Below are 22,289 nucleotides of genomic sequence, written 5' to 3' on the forward strand. Positions count from 1 at the left end.
ACCAGAGAGCAGATATTTAACTGCATTTTCAGTAAATGGCACTCAAAAACAATTCTGTCGGTTAGCCCAGGGGTACAAGAACAGCCCGGGGGTATTCTCAGCGAGAGTAACAGAATTACTACAACTATATGATGATGAAGCATTATCTTATGTCGATGACATTTACTTAACAGATGATGACTTGGAGACTCACTTGAAAAGAGTGAACACCATAATACTTGGTTTCGCTGCAGAGGGTTACAAATTCAACTTCAAAAAGTCCAGAATTGCCCATCTGACGGTCCTATTCTTAGGATATGAGTTATCAAGTGAAGGCAAAAGCCTGGCAGACAATTTCCTAGAGAAATGTGCCGTAATCCAAGCTCCTAAAACACTAAAAAACCTACAGTCAATTCTAGGCTTCCTAAATTTCGGAAGAACTTACATTGCAAATTACGCAGAAAGGGTCAAACCCCTTTACGATCTAATTAAACCAGACTTTAAAAGATCCAGTTGGACTCAAGCACACACAGAAATTTTGAGATCCTTACAAACAGACATGCTAATTAAAACAAAATTAGAAACCTGTGATAATACACGCAACCTTGTGATCCGAGTCATCCCAGGGAGATACGGATTCACATACCTAACCTCTAATGAGGGAGATAAGGTACCAATTGCATTCAAATCACATTTGTACACAAAAGCTGAACAGAGATTCAACAACAAAGGAAAAATTGTTCAAGCAGTTCAAACCGCAATAGCTAGAGAAAAAGACATAGCTGACGGTAGACATATCACAGTCAGAACAGCAGAATCAGCCTTTGAGGCATTAACAACACCGTGTAATTTACCAACAACAACATTGGATCCAGAATGGTTACAATGGGTACATTCAATCACAACGGACAAAGTATATTACTTCTTTGATCCAGAACTAGAAGAATTAAAAAATCTAAAATATGAAAAAACGTATCCTCTGCCAATCGACATTCTGCCTCTACGACATTACGCCTGTGTAATCTATACAGACGGACATGCTCAACCCTCCGTTTGGGGAGAACATGCATACAATCCCACATGTGAGATTACAAAAGAAGTGTGGCACGGAGGTAAACTAAGACCTCTATTAACAAAATCACACTCAGTAGAAACTAATTCAGAACTACAAACTGAAATATTAGCTTTGAAAATGGCGCTAGATAATGCGGATCGCGAATTCCCGACACTTATAGTGTCAGATTCATATTTCTGCGTCAAAGCATATAACAAGGATTTGCAGACCTGGATTCAGAACGATTACAAAGATGACACGGATGCACCAATAAAGCAGAGACTGCTCTGGGAACAGGTAGCTCTTTTGAAAAAAGAACTACCAAAGACTCACGTGACACACTCACTGAGTCACCAGCGTGATGGCGTTCACGTTGTAGGGAATTCATTGGCTGAAACAGCCGCAGCGGCAGCCAGTAAACCGGCTCCCGTAGATCGAAAAAAGCGTACATTAAAATACATTGACGGCGAAACAGTGCTGGCAGTAAAAACGTCATCAAAAGGCGACTGCTCGGCGTTACCGATCAACTATCCACTCAATTACACATACATCATAGATGCAAACTCCATTCCTTTTGCTCGAATCCCTGGAGTGGGGGATAGAGTGATTCCAAACATGGACAGGAGAAACTTGTTAATCGCAGACGCACACATGGGCGAGGGTCTCAGACACCTTAAATTAAAAGATTCTCTGGAAGAATTACAATCACGGTACTGGTGGCCAGGCATGAGCCTGCACTACACCATGTTTGTAAAAAACTGCCCAAACTGCAACAGAGATCGCAGTGGGGAGAGAAGCAGTTTAATACCTCGTCGTATCAAGGCAGATAACATCACCACTAAAAAGAATGGCTTGCGATTAACATATACAGGCTAGTTCCCACTTATAATGTAGATCCACAGCACTCGGCTGACGTCCGGACTGTTATACAAGATTTGCGAGTCTAAATGGCATATACGCTAAGAGCATGCTACGTTCGACCATTTTTTTTTCTTTTTCTCAGGCAATCCAGCCTGGGGGGGGGAAAGAATGGCCAAATGAGCACAGCCCAGCGGGAATCTTCTCACTTCCTTCCTGAGGGTATGGGATGGTGTAAAGAAAAAACCAAGACAGAAAGCAATCTATAATAGAAAGGATATTAGGTTCGGGAGCTGGGTGGGTCAAACATCTAATAAGTGTCCAACGTAGTCTAAATAACTTGCCAAGAAATTCTCTGAAGGGATTCAGTCCGTACGAATTATTATTCGGAACTAGGATGTTGATCTCTGACCTTGATAGTCAGACTTCAGTGGTAACAGAAAAAAGCTTTGATGTCAAAGACCGTTTGGCTATTTTGCAGGACTTAAACAAAACAAGAAAAGACCTGAGCAACATACAGTTGAAAGAACAGCCAACGACCACTGAAGAATCACCACCTGTCCCAGCAAGACCTGTCTGGATTCCAAAAGTCGGGGATCTAGTCAGGGAGAAGATCGCGGTAAAGAAGGAATTTGGGCCTTCTTACAGAAAAGCAGTTCCTGTATTGTCTGTCAACGGGACAAGATCAGTTGTACTACCGCCACTTGCTGGAAAAAAGGAGAACCGAGTTGTATCCATCGACCTGGTAAAACCACAACATGTGGCCGATAACCAACAGTAGGCCAAGTGGACTCCCAATAAGTAGCAGAACACCAAGGTTTGCTACCAGTACAGAGGTCCTATCAAAGAGGCTCATCACATTCGAAACGCCTACAGAAGAACAACAAGGACTATGCAACAATGCAATAGAACTTAGACCTCTGAAAACCCAAATAAAGACATTTAGCAGAGACACACCAATCTATACAGAAGTACCAAGTGAAAATGCAAGAAACAAAAATCCTGAACCAATTGGAACAATTGACAGAACTGCATCCGGTTACTTCATCAACTTCGATGATTCCTCTGAAGGCTTCAGCGAACAAAAGACACAGCCATCATCAAAATCCTTTAAAGACAAAGCGAAGGAACTTTTGGAACAACTGAAAGAAACATATCTAGTTTCTCCATGGATTGAATTTTGGGTGGGTTTTGGTGCATTTATCCTCATACTTTGGCTCATCATGGTATTTACCTTGGGACGCTTCATTGAGGGAAAATATGCTAAAATGGACACAGCAAGTCAGAACATCAACTTGGTCCTCAAACCACACACATCTTCACACGTCGAGAAAAGAGAACTTTCTTCAGAACTTTCTTCAGCCAACTTCACAGCAATTCCAATATCTGGTGGGGTAGCCTGGGACAACACTGACTATGAAATTTATGGTCCGGTCGAGATCCTGAAATATCCACACCAAATCAAGATCTCCTTGAGTGACTTTGCAAAACCAAACTCATTTGCTGATGATTGGGACTTTGAAAGTATAAACAATATGATGTCTGACTTAGTAATGTCTGCTAAATTTACAAAACATGATTATTTGCAGGGTTCTACAAATTATGACAGCATGTACTGCTATAACCATTATGGTAACCATTTCTTGCATAAATCTGCACAACCTAGAAATGTTTTAAATTTTAATCAATGGGAACATTGTGCTACACCTCCAAAAGGGAGCTCTAGAACCGTGTATGGCAAATATTCATATTTTTCAGGTTTTAACATAACTAATGCTGAAACATTTTATTACAAATTGTCAAACAAGACAGGGATGAAAACCATGATAACCAACACAAAATTGATATATTCAGATTCTTTCTTTGAAAAAATGAATACTTTTGGATTTGATTATTGGGACAAACATGTTGATTTGAAAAGTGTTTGGGGTACAAAAGAATGGCAAGTACAGGGTATAGAAGCTTTGTTTAGAACCTGCATGATCCCAGAACAAATGATATTTTTAAATGACACCGTTCAACAAACCACCTGTCTTGGCTTAGCCAAAATCAAAGATTTAAATAACCTGTCTATTCCAAAGCCAACAATGTTTAGCAATAACTCTGAAACAGATGAAGAAATAGACATAAACCATATACTTAACCAAAACAGAACACATCCTGATTGGAAACAATGGTTGATCTGGCCCACAGATACAAATAACTGTCAAGATAGATTCCTGAATAAAACACAGGGTTTCAAAATGAACAGGCCAGACCCTAGATATCCCCAAAGACATCACCCAGGGATAATAACAACCTACAGTGTGGGCAAATTATGCCTTCAATGGCTACAAACGTCCACACTGCCTGAAATTAAGCAACACCTAACTTTACTTACTGATGGTGCTGACTTGCGTGATTTCATAATGGGACCACGCAAACAGCGTCAAAAGCGTTTCATAGCAGCCTCTGTATATGCAGCATACAATGAGGCCTGGAAGGTTACTCAAATTGAGACAGCAGAAAGAATACGGGAAATTGACCGTATTAATTTGGAAAAATCACTTTCTGTAGTGGACAATGGGTTAATGACTCTGTCCTCCAGAATTTTTTCATTGGACAGCATTGTGTCTTCAGCAATCGATATATTATCGCAAGACTTACTGTTATTACAACATGGTCAGTCACAATTGCGTTCTATTGTACAGCTTGGCTGGACGTTACAAAATCTGCGTTCAGGCTATGTGCCTTGGCGTTTAATCAACACAACGTCACTATTTCAAATCTTTAACCTTACTGATAGACAAATCGGTATGGCGCAGAAGGGTGCTGATTATACAATCTTGAGCATTGAAAAACTAGAAAGATTACCGTTGACAATGTCAGAACGACCTGTCAGTGAATGGATAATCCACGGAATCATAAATATTCCAATCTCAACCTTCAGGTTTCAATACTGCCAAAAATATATACAGGCTGGCATGTACGAGAAATTGGGAAAGGGGTACCTTAAAACAACATGGAACCTGCCCTATTCACATGCATGTATCAGTAACAAAGGACAGAAAGTGTTTCTTAGTGGCATCAATTGTGCTATGTCACTAAGCGGCACGCTTCTGTGTAACGGTATTAGTTTGCACGGAGCCTGTGAAGGGAATTCATACAATCTTTCATGTCACCAGCAAGGCGCACCTGCAACTGAAATAGAACCATTCTTTCAAAGACTCTATAATGGGAGTTACATTCTTATTGTAGACCACAGATGCTGTAGTCTTATGCCCGGGACTCCTTATCTCGTCACTACGACGGCGAAGGTCAAGTGCTGTGGACGTTCTTTGTTCCCCAGCTCCTTTCCAGACAGGGAGGCGAGGGCATGGCCCAGTTTGAAAATTACTTCTATTCGAATAGACACTTTAAGCAGAATGAAAACAGTGCTTCTTCAGACGCCTACAAGGCTCACGTCATCTAAAGAAACGTATGATCTACAAGTCGCAAGGACGACTGCAGAGATACATACATTATTATCAACTAATTCCCCCGTACATTTCGCGGAAATCCTGAGCGAAATCTTAAATATTTCTGATACCACAGGGGTCTCAAAGGTATTTAAGACAGTATTTTCGATGGCATTAACACCATTCAAAGCCATACTGGGTATTTTTCCAGACTTCGTCCATTCGATTTTTGGCGGACTTCCCCTGATCCTAGGACTAATTGCAGGAATCCTATTCCTAGTCCTTATTTTTCGTTATGGCAACCCATGTCACAGATCAAACTCTCGCGACAATGGAAGATACGATCCTAGCCATTGGATACCGGGACCGGATATCAAAAATCCTGGGACTATCCCGGCTTAGAGACCTAAACATGACTTGGTTTCTATCATTTCGACCAATGTGGCAAAGGTGTGTTTTACCTGTACTAAGGTGTCTGCTATGCGGAGAAGAATGCGTGTTAGACACCTGTCTGACGCTACAATCGGATGCGCCGGTGGATGCAGATACACTGTTGGTTCCTACCAAGGTTCACGCACTGTGCTGCCCTCAAAGGCTGCCAATTCTGATGACGGCATTCCTGGAATCTTCACCACTGCGATTGAAGAGTAGTGAAGTTCAAGATGAAAGCAGCATCGAACAGGTACGACCTTCTGTCAGCAATGCAAATCAGAATGTCAATGGAGACAATCATGCGCATGAATGCATGGTTACCCCTATTTCCGACTTAGAGGAACTTTCCCATGAAGCTGTTGACAGTTTTTTCGAAAGCCTGAATGATATGATGTTCTCTCCGGAACAGAAATAGAGACTTTTGAGTAAACTCGCACACGGCGTTCCCTGAATTCGGCCTTCAACTTTAAAAATAAAGTCACATGAACAATTACAATCCAGTTCACGGACAGCAACTTTTTTCAGCAAGCCCCTAAAATATTTTTCTATATATTTTTTCCCGGGACACTGATTTTCTGCTTAAAGTAAGAGACTATTCCTAGAGAACTAAGATTTCTATTTTAGATACTTTATAGACTTTATAGACTTTAGCTGCCCGCTGGTATGTTCGCAATAGATTTTATGTGATGAAATGGTTTCGACTTTTTTTCTGTATAGCCATATTAAGAGCCATTTCATGTGTATTTCTCATATACCAACAATCAATAATGCATAACAATGCGTGTTCACTTTTGCATTTAATTCATAGCTTAAGTGCATACAATATATATGACTGCAATTTTTCAGTATATTTGAAAATTTCGAAATGCATTTATGTATTTTGGGGTGGTAAGGTATACACTATACTCTATAGTATGTTGTACTATGTTATACTATGCATAGATTAGTAGATATGACCATAGTTAGCGTGGAGTGGGTGTCGTGTATTTCTATAGGTTCTGATTCGATCCCCCTATTCCTGACCCTATTCTGGTTAAACTTACTAGCTAGTTAACTAACAGTCAGCCCATGAGGCAAGAAATCCCCCATGATGCAGATACCGTTATCTGACGCAGTCACACTACGGCACAGGAACGTGTTATCTGATTAGGTCATAACGCTTGAGATCTAATTAGACAAGCGATATTCCTCCAGCCCCTGATAAGGCATACGACGTTCTCATAACAAATCAAACCTATGACAACCTGGATAATCCGTGCGGCCATTGTTTTGATTTCACAGAGAACTTTAGTAAAGAATGTGCTAACGAGCAAGTCGTATGACATCTTTATTGACGTACCTATGTCCATCCTTACGTCAATCTCGGCACCTTTAAGGTATAAATATTGCCGACCTTGCCCTATGCAAACACACGCGTGGTGACAAGACGGAGCAGCCATACTTGCCGAAGCCGAGAGCAGAAGCAGACCCCGCAGGCAGCAGCCCCGCCTTCCTGACGCGCTGAGAGACGCGCTGCTATCTCAAGCCGAGAGACCCAGCACCGGCGCTTCTGGGCAGCCCTCGCAGGCAGCCTGGAATATCGAGAGCAGAGAAAGAGATACCATTCCTCATTCATCCTAAATTCCAGGTACAGAACTGAATAACCCCTCCTAGAGAATTCTTTAGTTATTCACTTGGCAAAAACAAACTTAAACTAAACTGTAACTTTCTATTCCCGCCCACGCATTAGACTTAGGTCAGGTACACGGGGTAGGCGTATTTAGAAACACCAGTTGAGTACGTTTAGTCAAATGTATATGTGTATGTAAATATATTTTAATCATTTTAAACATCATATGGCTCAGAAACCATATCAATGTTTTTACAGTATTATTTTATACTATTGCTTCTAATGTATGCACTTTACTTAACTATAAGTATTGCAATAATATCGATCCATTTCTCTTGTACGAGAAAAGAGACTGATCAATAAATAACATCTTTTATTGAACACGCCCGTCTCTTCCTTTTCTCTACATTCTGATGAGACTAAGAATGCACGTACTGACTGAGTAAAATAATTGCCTTGTGCTCACACGACTCTCGAGATTGACTCTTGATTAGGGGAGAGCAAAGTTGTCATGTTCTATGGTTGTCAGAAACTAAATCCCTTCTTGTCTAATCAGGGGAGTTCATCCTTCCTTGAACATTCGAGAAAGTTTCTAGCGAACTCTGAGCTTAGCTGGCAAACCCAAAAATTAAGTCTAGTATCGACAGTAGTAGACCTAGTTAACGTCTGGCCTAGGCCTTTACTGCTGTAGGTACTATTCCAATGCGCAGAGCCTATTGGGAAAATAGGAGCTACACTACAGGATACAATTCCAATAGAAGAAACATGGACATTAGATTTGCCTAGCTTTTTTGGACACTATTACTTGGAAAAAGTAACAACCAGCTTTTTCTCCAATCATGTTATTGACTGCGTAAACACAGTACACACGAGATGGGTAACAGGTGTGGTAAGCTGGCGCCAAGTACCAGACCTTTGATGCCCAAAAGAACAACTTATTTATCTTTAATAACGCCTTTTCTGGTAGAAACCCTAACTGCAGATTTCTCACCTTATGAAAAGCTCCAGGTGTCCGACTGGATCAGGAAACCTTTGAACAGCAACACCCTCAACAGGTGGAGTCGTGTGACATCATGGTTTCTCGTGAAGCTCCGTCTTATGCTGACGTGACTTCCATTCTCATATATATAAAAGTCACCTGCTCATGCCAGTTTCTTACTATACTCAACCCATGCCAACAGATGTGGAGCTTTAAGGAGCCAACCTCGAAGGATTTTTGTGTAGACTTTTAAAATTGTAATATTACGAACAGATTTTAATGAGACTACTCCACAGATCATGGAAGTGGGAAGGCAGGTGAGGAATCTGCAGTTAGATACAGTCTCTTCCAGAAAAGGTCGAAGGTAAGTGACTTATTCTTCTGACTAGGACTTCTAACTGCAGATTTGTCACCTTTTGAATAGATAAGAAAGCAGAACCTCCCAGGTGGTGGGTCTGTGGAGCGGCACAATCAAGGAAATTTTGCGGGCCAGATCGGTGAATTGCCACGCTATAAAATTCCACTTAACTACAAATGAGTGGTTTCAGGCCCTACCCTCAACAAGTGTTAACATCCCCTTAATAATTAAAAAATATATATATGCAACAATATGGGCATCAATCAGCAGGTCCAGTGTGGATCGGGCCTCAATCATTTAGTGTTGTCTGTGAGCACCTGCAGTCATTCCCACGATCTTTGGAAGGAAAGCTTTAAATGCCAAACGGAGCACTCAAAGCTCTAACAGATTTATGTGAAGCAGAACTTCTGCCGGAGACCAGAGTCCTCTAATCTCCATATCTCCCTAATGATCTCCCCAACCCAGTACTAACACATCATCACAACTGTTAGTTCTGGATGGGGCAGAAAGAGACGTCTGCCGCAGGCCCAATTGCAGTAAAGTAGCCACCACTGCAAATGTTATGAAATCTGCTCTGACACCTGAATTGTATCTGACAGATTTCCTAGAACAGACACAGACTTTAAATGCCACTGCAGATCCCGCATGTGCCCCTGAGCATGGTCCACAAGTAGGATGCAGGAGGCTATGAGACCTAGAATCTCAGAGCCAATCTCACTGAGACTAAAGAACAAGTTACTTACCTTCGGTAACGCTTTTTCTGGTAGATACTATATCTGCCTGTGGATTCCTCACTTTGTGAATATCCCCTTGCGTCAGCAACATTCGGAAATTCTTTTTGTAGCTTCGCGCCGACGTGGATCCGGACGTCACAGAGGCACGGCACCGCACGCGACCTCGCTGACGTCACCGGCGCCTATAACAGGCCCACGCCGGCGTGATGACATCAGTTCCGCCCTTTTTTCCGTGCCATCGAGGCACACGGACGGACCGATGATAGTAGAAGTACACACAGTATACATAGTACAGAAACCAAGGTAACACACACAGTGTGAAGCAAATGCAATAACAACATTTGAAATGAACATTTCCATGACAATAAAATAACACATCATAGAAACTCTGGCATAGAAGAGTGGACAACGGGGAGGCGGGTGGGTCAGTGAGGAATCCACAGGCAGATATAGTATCTACCAGAAAAAGCGTTACCGAAGGTAAGTAACTTGTTCTTATGATAGATACATCTGCCGTGTGGATTCCTCACCTTGTGAATAGAGTCCCACAGCAGTCCCCACTCCCGGAGGAGGGTGTCCACTCTGCTATACCAGGAAATCTTGGAGGACAGAGCGAGCGAAATGGCCGTCCCTCCTCACCTCGGTATCCAAGCAGTAGTGCTTCGCGAAAGTGTGGAGGGAGGCCCAAGTCGCGGCTCTGTAAATGTCCTCAACAGGTACACCTCTAGACAAAGCAGATGTTGCAGACTTTGCCCTAGTCAAATGTGCTCTAATACCCTCTGGTGGGTCCTTACCAGCCAAAGAGTAGCAGATCTTAATGCAGAGGACGATCCATCTCGACAAAGTCCTCTTATGGACCGCTCTTCCTTTCTTGCAGCCAGCAAAGCCAACGAAGAGCTGGTCGTCCACTCGACAGTCATTTGTCCTGTCCAAGTAAAAAGACACCGCCCTCTTGGGGTCAAGACGGTGTAATCTCTCCTCCTCCTTGGAAGGGTGAGGGGGAGGATAAAAGGTAGGAAGGGTAATGGATTGACCAAGGTGGAAAGGAGTCACCACCTTAGGCAGAAAAGCAGCCCTTGTCCTAAGAACCATTCGTTCAGCATGAATGGTCAGGAATGGGGGCTTGGAACTAAGAGCTTGAAGCTCACTTACCCTCCTTGCCGAGGTGATTGCAACGAGAAAAACCGTTTTCAAAGTTAGAAGCCTCATGGGACACTTGTGAAGAGGCTCAAAGGGAGCACCCATCAAAAATGTCAAAACTAGATTCAAATCCCACTGAGGCACAACAAAGGGTGTAGGAGGGAACCTATTAGTAAGGCCCTTCAAAAACCTTAAAACAATGGGAGACTTAAAAAGAGAAGGCAGGTCAGGCATACAGATAAATGCCGACAGCGTAGACAGATAACCCTTCACCGTGGCAACAGCAAGCCCCTGCTGGGCCAGGGAAAGGGCAAACTGGAGCACATCAGATAAATGGGACCTCAAAGGGTCTATAGACTTCTCCCTGCACCAAACAACAAATTTAGACCACCTATAAGAATAGATGGACTTAGTGGAGTCACGCCTGGCTGACAAAATGACATCCACCACATCGTGAGGGAGAGAAAAAGAAATCCGGTTGCCCCGCTCAATCTCCAGGCATGAAGGTGTAAGGTCTGGAGGTGGGGGTGTAGAACCTGCCCCTCCATCTGAGAGAGGAGATCTGCCCTGTGAGGGAGACGGAGCGGCGGGTGAGAGGAGAGGTGGAGAAGGTCTGAATACCACACCCTTCTTGGCCAATCCGGGGCGATCAATATGACTTGGGCCCGGTCTTGGCGAATCTTCCTCAGAACCCGAGGAATCAAGGGTATGGGAGGAAACGCGTAAAGGAGCTGCGAGTCCCAACTCAACTGAAACGCATCTCCCAAGGCTCCTTGCATCGGATACTGGAGACTGCAGAATGACAGGCAGTGAGCATTCTCGTGAGTGGCGAACAGGTCCACCCGAGGTGTCCCCCACATCTGAAAGATGTCGTGAACCACCTCCGGGTGAAGCCTCCACTCGTGATCGGCAGAGAACTGCCGACTGAGACTGTCTGCACGAACGTTCAGAACCCCGGCCAGATGATTTGCCATCAGACAAATCTGATGGTCCTGAACCCAGGACCAGAGACGCAGAGCCTCTCTGCAGAGACACTGCGACCCCACTCCTCCCTGCTTGTTGATGTACCACATCGCGGTTGTGTTGTCCGTCAGGATCTGGACTGACTGACCGCGAAGGGAAGGGAGGAAGGCCTTGAGCGCCAAACGTATCGCCCGCAATTCTAGAAGGTTGATGTGCAGCAACCTTTCCTCTGGAGACCAAAGACCCTTGACCTCCAGGTCTCCCAGATGAGCACCCCACCCGAGAGTGGATGCATCCGTTATCACTGTGGCCATCGATGGAGGAAGTTGAAAAGGCTTTCCTTGTGACAGATTGCCTTCCACGCTCCACCAAGACAGATCCGCTGCAGCTTCTCTGGAGATCCTCACTGACTCCCCGAGATCTCCGTTGTGCTGATACCACTGCCTGCGGAGGCACCACTGGAGTGCCCTCATGTGCCAGCGTGCATGGTTGACCAACAGAATGCATGAAGCCATCAGACCGAGTAGGCGAAGGACCTTCAGGACTGGAACGACCGCTCCATTGTAAAATAAAGGAATCATCTCCCGTATGTCGCGAACTCTTTGAGGGGGAGGGAATGCACGACATACGGTTGTGTCCAGTACCGCACCTATGAACAGGTTGCGCTGTGAGGGCACCAGGTGAGACTTGGGTACATTTATCGAAAAACCCAACCTGTGCAACAACTGAGTTGTCTCTTGCAGATGATGGAGCACCTTCTCTGGCGACTCCGCTTTGATCAGCCAGTCGTCTAGATACGGAAATACATGAATCCCCGTTCTCCTGAGATGAGCTGCCACCACTGCCATCACCTTGGTGAAGACTCGAGGTGCAGTAGTAAGGCCAAACGGAAGGACCACAAACTGGTAATGCTGTGACCCAACCGTGAAACGGAGATACTTTCTGTGAGACTTCAAGATGGGAATATGAAAATACGCATCTTGCAAGTCGATCGACACCATCCAGTCCTCTTCCAACAGCGCCTGAAGAACCTGTGCAAGAGTGAGCATTTTGAACTTTTCCTGCTTCAGGTAAAGGTTCAAAATCCTGAGGTCCAGGATTGGCCGAAGTCTGCCATCTTTCTTGGGGATCAGGAAATACCGGGAGTAGCACCCCTGACCCCTTTCCTGCTCTGGAACCACCTCTATTGCACCCTTTCGAAATAATGCCAGGACTTCTTCCTGCAAGAGAAGCAGGTGGTCTTCCGAACAATAACCCTGGCAAGGAGGGTAATTGGGAGGGAATTCCTGGAAAGGAAGAGCATACCCATTCTCTACAAGATTGAGAACCCAAAGATCCGATGTTATAAATTCCCAATCTTGTAGAAAATGAGTAAGTCGACCCCCTACTGGGCCCACATGATCCGGAATGGCGGATCTAGGGCTGCTTTGCTGCGTTGGCCGAGGGTTGGGAAGGAGAGGAGGAGGAGGAGGAGGAGGAAGCTTGACGACCTCTAGGACGGGGTCTTTGTCTGCCTCTGTACGACTTGTACAGCGTGTTCTGCTGCTGCTGAGGCTGCTGCTGCTGGAATGATCTGTAAGATCGAAAGGAAGATCGGCCAAATCCTCTGAAGCGTCTTCCGGTAGTACCCCTGGATTGAAGGCCTAAAGATTTTGCAGTGGCCCTACTGTCCTTAAAACGCTCCAAGGCAGTATCAGCTTTTTTTCCAAACAGACCTGAACCATCAAAGGGTAAGTCCATTAAAGCAGACTGGACATCAGCAGAAAACTCTGAAGATTTGAGCCAAGCAGCTCTCTAGTAGCCACAGAGGAACCCATGACTCTTGCCACCGAGTCTGCAGTGTCCAAACCACTCTGGATGACCTGTCTCGCAGCTGCTTGGGTGTCCGAGATTACTTCTTGAAAATCCTTCCTGTCATCCTCAGGAACCTTTGGAATAAGTTGTTTGACAGAGTCCATCAAAGCATGGATATATCTCCCCATCAAACACGTAGCATTGGTTGATTTCAATGCCATGCTGGCTGATGAAAAAACCTTTTTTGCATTTTGGTCCTGTTTCCTGGATTCCTTGTCTCCAGGAACCTGTGGAAATGCCCCAGCAGATTTTTTAGAACAGGCAGCCTGCACTACCAAACTCTCAGGAAGAGGATGCGTTGTTAAAAATGCAGGATCATCCGGTGCAGCTCTATACCTTCTCGCCACCGTTCTAGAAACCGCTGGAGCAGACAAGGGTTTCTTCCAGACCTCATAGACAGGTTCAGACAACGCCTCGTTGAATGGTAACATAGGCTCGATCACAGATGAGGGAGAATGAAGTACCTCAGTTAAAATATTGGGTTTATAATCAGCTGTAGGCAGAGTTATGTTTAGTAAACTCGCTGCCTTCTTAATCACAGTGTGGTAAGGCACCACATCCTTAGATGGAGCATTCGATACAGAAGCCAACTCCCATTCAGGTGACAGTTCAAGACCACTGGCTTCACATAAGTCATCAAAGGGATCCTCAGAATCCTGTAATTCTCCTTCCTCAGTATCAGAATACCCATATTTCTCCTCTTCCAAAAGTCTCTGGGCCTTTCTCCGAGACCTTTCTTTCACAATCGAAGTCAAAGGATTCGGAATCGACTCCGACGGGGTCGCTGCCGGCGTCGAACCCGACGTCGGACGAGGCTTCTCGACACGAGGTCGGACAGAATCTTGCCTCGGAGTCACGGGTATCGGCGTCGATGGGATCGGCGTCGATGGAGCCGGCGTCGTGTGCTTCGGCGTCGACGACACCGGTGGTGTCGGAAAATGCCAATGCGGCGGTAGGGCCGGCATAAAGGGCATGAAGGGTGCAGGGGCATAAGCCTGCGGAACCCCTAGGTTAAAGGCCATAGGACCCGTGGGACCAACAGGTGCACCAGACGGGAACATTGCCCTTGAATATACACCATACATGGCGTTCAGGAACTGGGAAGGATCCTGACCTGGAGTCGGAAACTCAGGATACGGACCTCTCGGTTGTTCCCGGGGAGGCGGAGTCGATACGACGTCGACCTCTTCTTCGGGTGCCGGAACCGGAGTCGATGAACCATCGGGTGCCGGAACTTCGGCTCCACCAACCCCCTGCTCCTCACCTTCATCCTCCTGACCAGAAGGATTGGATGGAATCGGAGAATGGACCTGTTCCTGAGGTTCGGGTGAAACCGGATGCACAGTCTCTTCATGTTCCGACTCCGAAACCTCCACTTCTTTACTCACGAGCTCGATCTGGGACTTCGGTTTTGAGCTAGAGTCCTTCCCAGAGTGATGACGTGACTCATGGGACTTCCTTCTGTGTTTCTTCTTCGAGGACTTCGAAGCATGAGCTGACGATGACTCCGAGTGTGACCTCGAACGAGACCTCGACCTCGACCTCGATCGGCGAGATCGAGATTTTGATGACTTCTTGGCTTTTTTGCTTTTGAGTTTCGCCATAAGGAGCTTTGTCTCCCTCTCTCTTAAGGCTTTTGGAGTCATCTTTTTGCAGCAGGAACAGTCCTCGACATCATGGTCGGAGCTCAAACACCATACACAACATTCGTGGGGGTCGGTGATTGACATGGTCTTGCCACATTCACCGCAGGCTTTAAATCCCGTCTTCTGCGCCGACATCTCGAAGAGAATGAAGAAAGACACAAATACGAAGAAATAGTAACAAAGTTACTGTAAGCTACTACACGATCCCTGAAAACCGTTAGCGTCGACGACGCGGAAAAAAGGGAACTGATGTCATCACGCCGGCGTGGGCCTGTTATAGGCGCCGGTGACGTCAGCGAGGTCGCGTGCGGTGCCTCTGTGACGTCTGGATCCACGTCGGCGCGAAGCTACAAAAAGAATTTCCGAATGTTGCGGACGCAAGGGGATATTCACAAGGTGAGGAATCCACACGGCAGATGTATCTATCAGAAGCTAAACGCGAAAACATCAGGATCAAAGACTGAATGCCCAGGACTAATTAAGGCAGAGGTATTGCTAGAAACAACACAGTTTCTGGAACAGCCCTAATTAAAGGCACCCTCACCGCCGCCGAGCACCTCCACTTCCAGATACACACCAACGCCAAGACCACCCTCAGAGGCACTCTCATCTACAGACCCCCTGGACACGCACACAATTCAGCGAAGCCATCGCAGACTTCGTAGGCCCGCACGACCTAACCTCCTCAGACTGCATCCTCCTAGGGGACCTCAACTTCCACCTGGAGAACAACAATGACAGCAACATCACCACCCTGCTGGACAACCTCGCCAACCTCGGACTCAAGCAACTGATTAACACCCCCACCCACTACGCCGGCCACACGCTTGAACCCGTCTTCTCCTCCAGCAAGCACATCGCCTTCAGCCACTCCACCGCACTACACTGGACAGATCACGCTGCGTCCACTTCAACTTTAGGAGAACCACGACTAGTGTGGCTCACTGGTTAGAGGCGGCAGGCCTGAGAGCAGAAGTCAGCCTGGGACCAGGGTTCAATTCCCGACACGGCAGGGTCGTGGACCTTGGTCAGCGGACTCGATAATTCTCGCTTCGGTGCTTACTCTAATCAGGGGTTCCACTCGGTAACTCTGGGCATTAGCTTGCCTAATCTCCACAACGGCCCCACCAATTCCGGGGATGCCTGGCTCCACCTTGGGGACTCCCAGCAAGGGACCATCCCACAGGGAAAGCCAGGACGGGTTCCCCAGAGTTATACAGCGCCGGGACGCCCCGTTGCTGGGGCAGCTGTGCGCTTTACAAGTATACTACATTTACATTTACATTTACTACCACCTGCAGCAGGTTCCCCGCAGAAGCTGGAGCAAGATCACCACCGACCAGCTCACCACCTCCCTCAGCCAGAACCCCCCCCGCCAACACGACGGACCCCAACGAAGCAGCCAGCAACCTCACACAGTGGCTCACTAACTGCGCCGACGACCTCGCACCACTGAAGACCCCTCCCAGCAGACCCGGCAGCAAGAAAGCCTCGTGGTTCACCAACGACCTCAAAAACTCCAAGAAAAACTGCTGCACCCTTGAGAAAGCCTGGCGCCATGACCAGACAACAGAAAACATGACAGCTCTCAAGAACGCCACCCGCAAACACCACCAACTGATCCGCACCACCAAAAGAACAACATTCAGTGAACGACTTGACAACAACACCTACAACAGCAAAGAACTCTTCAGCATCGTTAAAGAGCTCTCCAACCCCAGCGCCTGCAACAACGACATCACACCCTCGCAAGACCTCTGCGACTCACTCGCCTCATTCTTCCACCGCAAGATCACCGACATACACAACAGCTTCAGCGCACAGACCACGCACCCAACCACCGAACCAACGCCCCCCACCACCACCCTCTGCACCTGGTCCCTGGTCAGCACCGAAGACACCACCCGCATGTTGAACACCATCCACTCCGGCTACCCAACCGACCCCTGTCCACACCACATCTTTAACAAAGCCGACTCAATCATCGCACCCCAACTCCGGGACATCATTAACAGCTCCTTCGCATCGGCCACCTTCCCGGAGAGATGGAAACATGCCGAACTGAACGCCCTCCTGAAGAAACCCACCGCGGACCCCACAGACCTCAAGAACTTAAGCCCCATCTCGCTCCTTCCATTTCCTGCCAAAGTCATCGAGAAGACCGTCAACAAACAACTCTCCGCCTTCCTCGAGACAAACGGATCCCTCGACCCCTCGCAGTCCGGTTTCCGAGCAAACCACAGCACAGAGACCGCAGTCATCGTAGCTACAGACGACATCAGATCCCTGCTCGACAACGGGGAAACAGCTGCCCTCATCCTCCTGGACCTCTCAGCAGCCTTCGACACCGTATGCCACCGCACCCTGATACAGCGCCTCAGCAACATCGGTTCGGCCTTGGAGTGGATCATCTCGTTCCTCGCCGGAAGAACCCAGAGAGTCCGCCTCCCCCTGTTCCACTCCATGGCCACCGAAGTCATCTGTGGCGTTCTGTAAGGATCCTCGCTCAGCCCCACCCTCTTCAACGTCTACATGAGCCCCCTCGCAGCCATCGCTCGCCAACACAACCTCAATATCATCTCCTACGCGGACGACACCCAGCTGATCCTCTCCCTCACCAACGACCCCACCACCGCCAGAACCAGCCTCCAGGAAGGAATGAAAGACATCGCGGAATGGATGAAGCTCAGCCGTCTAAAACTGAACTCAGACAAGACGGAAGTCCTCATCCTGGGACCATCCCCCTCCGCCTGGGACGACTCCTGGTGGCCCCCAAGCCAACGGAACACGCACGCAACCTGGGCTTCATCCTGGACTCCTCCCTCACGATGACCAAGCAAGTCAACGCTGTCTCGTCATCCTGCTTAAACACCCTACGCATGCTCCGAAAGATCTTCCGGTGGATCCCCACCGAAACCACGAAGACGGTCACCCAGGCCCTCGTCACTAGCCGCCTGGACTACGGGAACACCCTCTACGCTGGAACCACAGCCAAACTCCAGAAAAAACTCCAGCGCATACAGAACGCCTCGGCATGACTCATCCTGGACATCCCCCGTCACAGCCACATCTCTGCCCATCTGAAAGACCTGCACTGGCTCCCCTTCAGCAAGAGGATCACGTTCAGACTCCCCACCCACGCACACAAGGCTCTCCACGACATGTGCCCCAAATACCTCAACAACCGCCTCACATTCTACACACCGACCCGCCAGCTCCGATCCGCCAGCCTCACCCTCGCCTCCGTCCCACGAATTCGCAAAGCCACCGCCGGAAGATCCTTCTCCTACCTGGCGGCCAAGACATGGAACTCCCTCCCCACTCAACTACGGCTGACCCAGGACCACCTCTCCTTCAGGAAACAACTCAAGACCTGGCTGTTCGAGCAGTAAAGACTACCCCCCCCCTCCCAGCGCCTTGAGACCCTAGCGGGTGAGTAGCGCGCTTTACAAATCTGTATGATTGATTGATTGATTGAAAGTAGCCTCTGTGAAATAATCAGGTGTGACTTCTACACATTGATAGTAGAAGCCAATTATATTAACAGGTCAACCTTCATCTGGAGATGATTCGCAACTGTTTGAGGAGAGCTTGCCTTCATAAGCCAGTAGTCAAGGTTTGACAAGACTGGTATTTCCAACTTACGTAGATAGGCCTCAACTACCGGCATTACCCAAGGCCCATTTCTGTGCCCAATGAGGAGGACAGAGAACTCAAAATGTTGCTGTTCCACCTGAAAATGCAGGAAACATCTGAGATAGCAGAATAGGCATGTGAAAATACAAACTCACAGATCTCACTCTAAAATCAAGTCTTTTTGATACAGGACAGAGAGAACTTGAGCCAGAGTAAACTTTCATAAAAAGAAGTTTAGGGGCTGAAGATCTATGTACCCCAATATAGGCCTAGGTAGTTACACAACCTTTTACCTACAACTATCCTACCATTGTTCTACATAATGGGTCTGACGCTGACCCTTGACCTAGTTAGGTGCTACATGACTATCATGTGGTTTTCTCCGAAAACTAGCCTCATGTATTATGCATGAGGATTCTTAGTATCACAGCAGGATTACCATCTTCTGGATAATAACTCTGTATAAAGGTCACCTCTTTCGCCAACCTTGCCCGACATGCCCATAGTACACATCTAGGTAGAACCCTTCAATGTACCTTTCTGGTATATAAGCACTAGATCTTCACTGGGCAAACCAAAGGAGAAAATGCTGACACTCTGAAGCAAGACGCTGAGGTTCCTGCACACAGACACTCCAGCACGCAGTTACCTAACATCCCTCGCGGGGTGTCCATCTCGAGACCAAGACAGGGTCCTTCATTCTCTCACATTAGGTAATGGGGTTGGCTTTATCCTAAAGGGATTCTTGGCTATACACCTACATACATTCTAGGTACTTTTAGGTACACTTAGTTAGGGTTTACATCGTAGGAATGTGCATTATTACTGGTATGTATCTATATGCCTGCATATATCCATTGTTTTAGTTCTAAGGTAGAATTCTACCTTTTCTTTACCCTACTGGGGCTCATAATCGTACATATTTGTTTCTGTCCAATGGTTGTTGTAGCATATGTATTTTAAACTAGAAAAACGCTGGTTTAATAACGCCACTGTTTATTCTGTGTATATCTCTGAGACAAAGTGAGCACGAGTGACTGAGCGAAACGTTCTGTACGGTTTCCACAATCCCCGAGGGGTCAGGGTTGTCATGTTCGATAGTTGCCAGAAACTATTTGCTCCTTGGTAAGAGAAGCTTATAGTGGCACTGTGAGGTAGTTGGTCTACAGACTAACATATCCTTTGGGAGTGTATGGAATCAGTCTGGACACCAAACCCTTAGTTTATGTTGTCTAACCGCACAGATCCTTTATAGATTTGTAGGAACTTCATGACAGATCCCCCGTTTTTTATTGGTGCTAGAAAATAACAGGAGTTTGAACCATTTTCGATTTCTGAAACTGAAACTCTTTCGCTCCCTTTGCTTAGCAAGCCTGAACTACTTCTTGAAGAATTGACAAGTGGCCCTCCGACAAATATTGTGGTGGTGGAGGAATGTCCGAAGAAAATGACTGAAAGGGTAGAGAATAACCTTGTGCCACGATCTGGAGCACCCATTGATCTGATGTAATGCTCCTCCTTCCTGGGATGAAGTAAGCGATTAGACCTCCAACTGGGCGATCATGGGACAACAAGGTTAACTTAGACAGGCTTTTAAGTGGCTGAGAAAGTGGAGGCTGGAGGTTGGGTAGATTGTTGTCCTTCAGTGGCTGGATAGTGTTTACTTGCTCCACAACCATGTCCTCTAAAAGACTGTGCTGTCTGTTACAACTAAAGAAGAAATCGACTGTCTCTGAAGTTCACCTCTTCCAAAACCTCAAAAGAGATGTTGCTGCTGTGGAAACTGACGAGCTGGAGGTATGAAACCTGAGAAATGAGCAGTGGCCTTGCTCTCCTTAAACCTTTCAAGGGCTGTGTCTGCCGTTTCTCTAAATAATCAAAAGACATATCCATCAACAAATGCTGTTCAGAAGAAAATCCAGTTGAGCGGATTCAAGCATGTCATCTAATAACTACAGTTCTCCCCTAAGCTCTCCCTAAACAATCTGTGTGCAGTCCTGACTTAAGGTATTTTGCTGCATTGTGTCCATCAGCAACTAAACTCTGTAATATCTTGCAAGAACTGTCAGGGTCCAGAGGTAATATAACTTACACTATCCCATAACGCATGTAAATATCTCCCTTAAAGACAGGAAGAATTACCTGAACTTTAAGCCAAACTAGTTTAAGAAAACACCTTTTTTGCACAAGCCTCCATCTTTTTAGATTTCCTATCAGATAGAGTAGTAGGGAAGGTACTGAGATTAGTACCACTACCTGAAGCCTGTACTATTAGACTTTCTGGAATTTGGTGGCAAAGTAAAACCCTATCCCCTGGGACCGGACAGTGACTTTTCTCTGTTCGATGATTTAGGTTAGGGCAAGATCCCGGTTTAGCCTGGGTGCCCATTAAAACATCTGTCAAAGCCTCATCGTAGGGCACTGTGGCAAACGAGGTTTCCTCTTCAGCGGCTATAACTGGATTAGAAGGTAAAGCTACATCCAGAGATGTATCAAGACCACTTGCATCTTGTAGATCCTGTAAAATTTCATCATGAGGATCATCAACATCAAAAAGATATTCCTCTTTAGTCAAGTCAGGTTGGGACAGAGAATAAAAATGGTAGGTGGTACATTGACTTCAGTGTCCGAAAGTACGATGGGATCTGCTAATGGTGCTGGTGATGTTGGAGCTGGCGTTGGTAAATGAGCCTGCGATCTCGACACAGATGTCTGCTGCATCAGAAGTGGCACCGAAGACATCAAAGATGTCTGCAGAACCGTGCTCAATAGATCAGAAGCCAAAGGCTTCAAGATTAGACTTAGAGGCCCAGCTGGCATTGAAGATAGATCTGTCGACGTATGGACAGCCAGAGGTCTACTAGGAGTACGAAAGCATACCAGACAGATCTAGACTAACACCAAAGATAGAACCATAGCTTTCTAAAGCTGTTAGAGCTGGTCTGGCATCACCACCCAATCAGTTGAAAGTCGGAATGGAAACAAAGCCAATGCTGATTCAGAAACTGATGGATGACTTTGTCTAGAAGTAACTGGTGCTTCATGTGACCCTGATTGGTGAGAGTGTTGCAAAGCAGAAGACCAATGTTTGGCTTTTTTATGTTTCTAATAACACTTCTTGGACTTAATTGATATCGAAGTTCTGTCTCGCAAGTGACCTCAATAAGGAGAACGAGACTTCCTGCTGGACTTCGACTGGGATCTTCGCACCATTAATATTAAGCAAAAACGAGTCCTTGACTTTGATTTCTGCTACCATGAGTTTTGTTTCATGGTCTCTAATTGCCTTCTTGATCATCCTGGGACATAATGAACACGACAGTGAACCATTGTCGCAGTCAAGACATCAGGAGGATTTGTAACTGACATTTATTGGTTACAGGTCATACATGGTTTAAAAACATGATGGATTTGGTGACATTCAGGACATAAAAATGCTGTATCAAATGGAAACTTGACAAATGCCGTCAAACAACAGTTTAAGCCCGGGATCACAATTGGTTGGCGGGGAAAGAAAGAAACTGACACCAGCACGAGCAGGTGATGTATAAATACAAGAAAAGGCATCCCGTCCTCATGAGAAATCAAGACATCGTACAACGCCACCCGT

The 22,289-nt window shown here is 46.4% G+C and overlaps 1 protein-coding gene across 2 annotated transcripts in view; it reads right to left on the reverse strand.

Moving 5' to 3' along the window:
- LRBA (LPS responsive beige-like anchor protein) overlaps positions 1-22,289 on the reverse strand; it is a 2,244,423-nt gene that overhangs the window by 1,233,917 nt on the left and 988,217 nt on the right. The window lies entirely within an intron of this gene.

The sequence above is a fragment of the Lissotriton helveticus genome, chromosome 2_1, assembly GCF_964261635.1.
Source record: "Lissotriton helveticus chromosome 2_1, aLisHel1.1, whole genome shotgun sequence".
NCBI classification, from domain to species: Eukaryota; Metazoa; Chordata; class Amphibia; order Caudata; family Salamandridae; genus Lissotriton; species Lissotriton helveticus.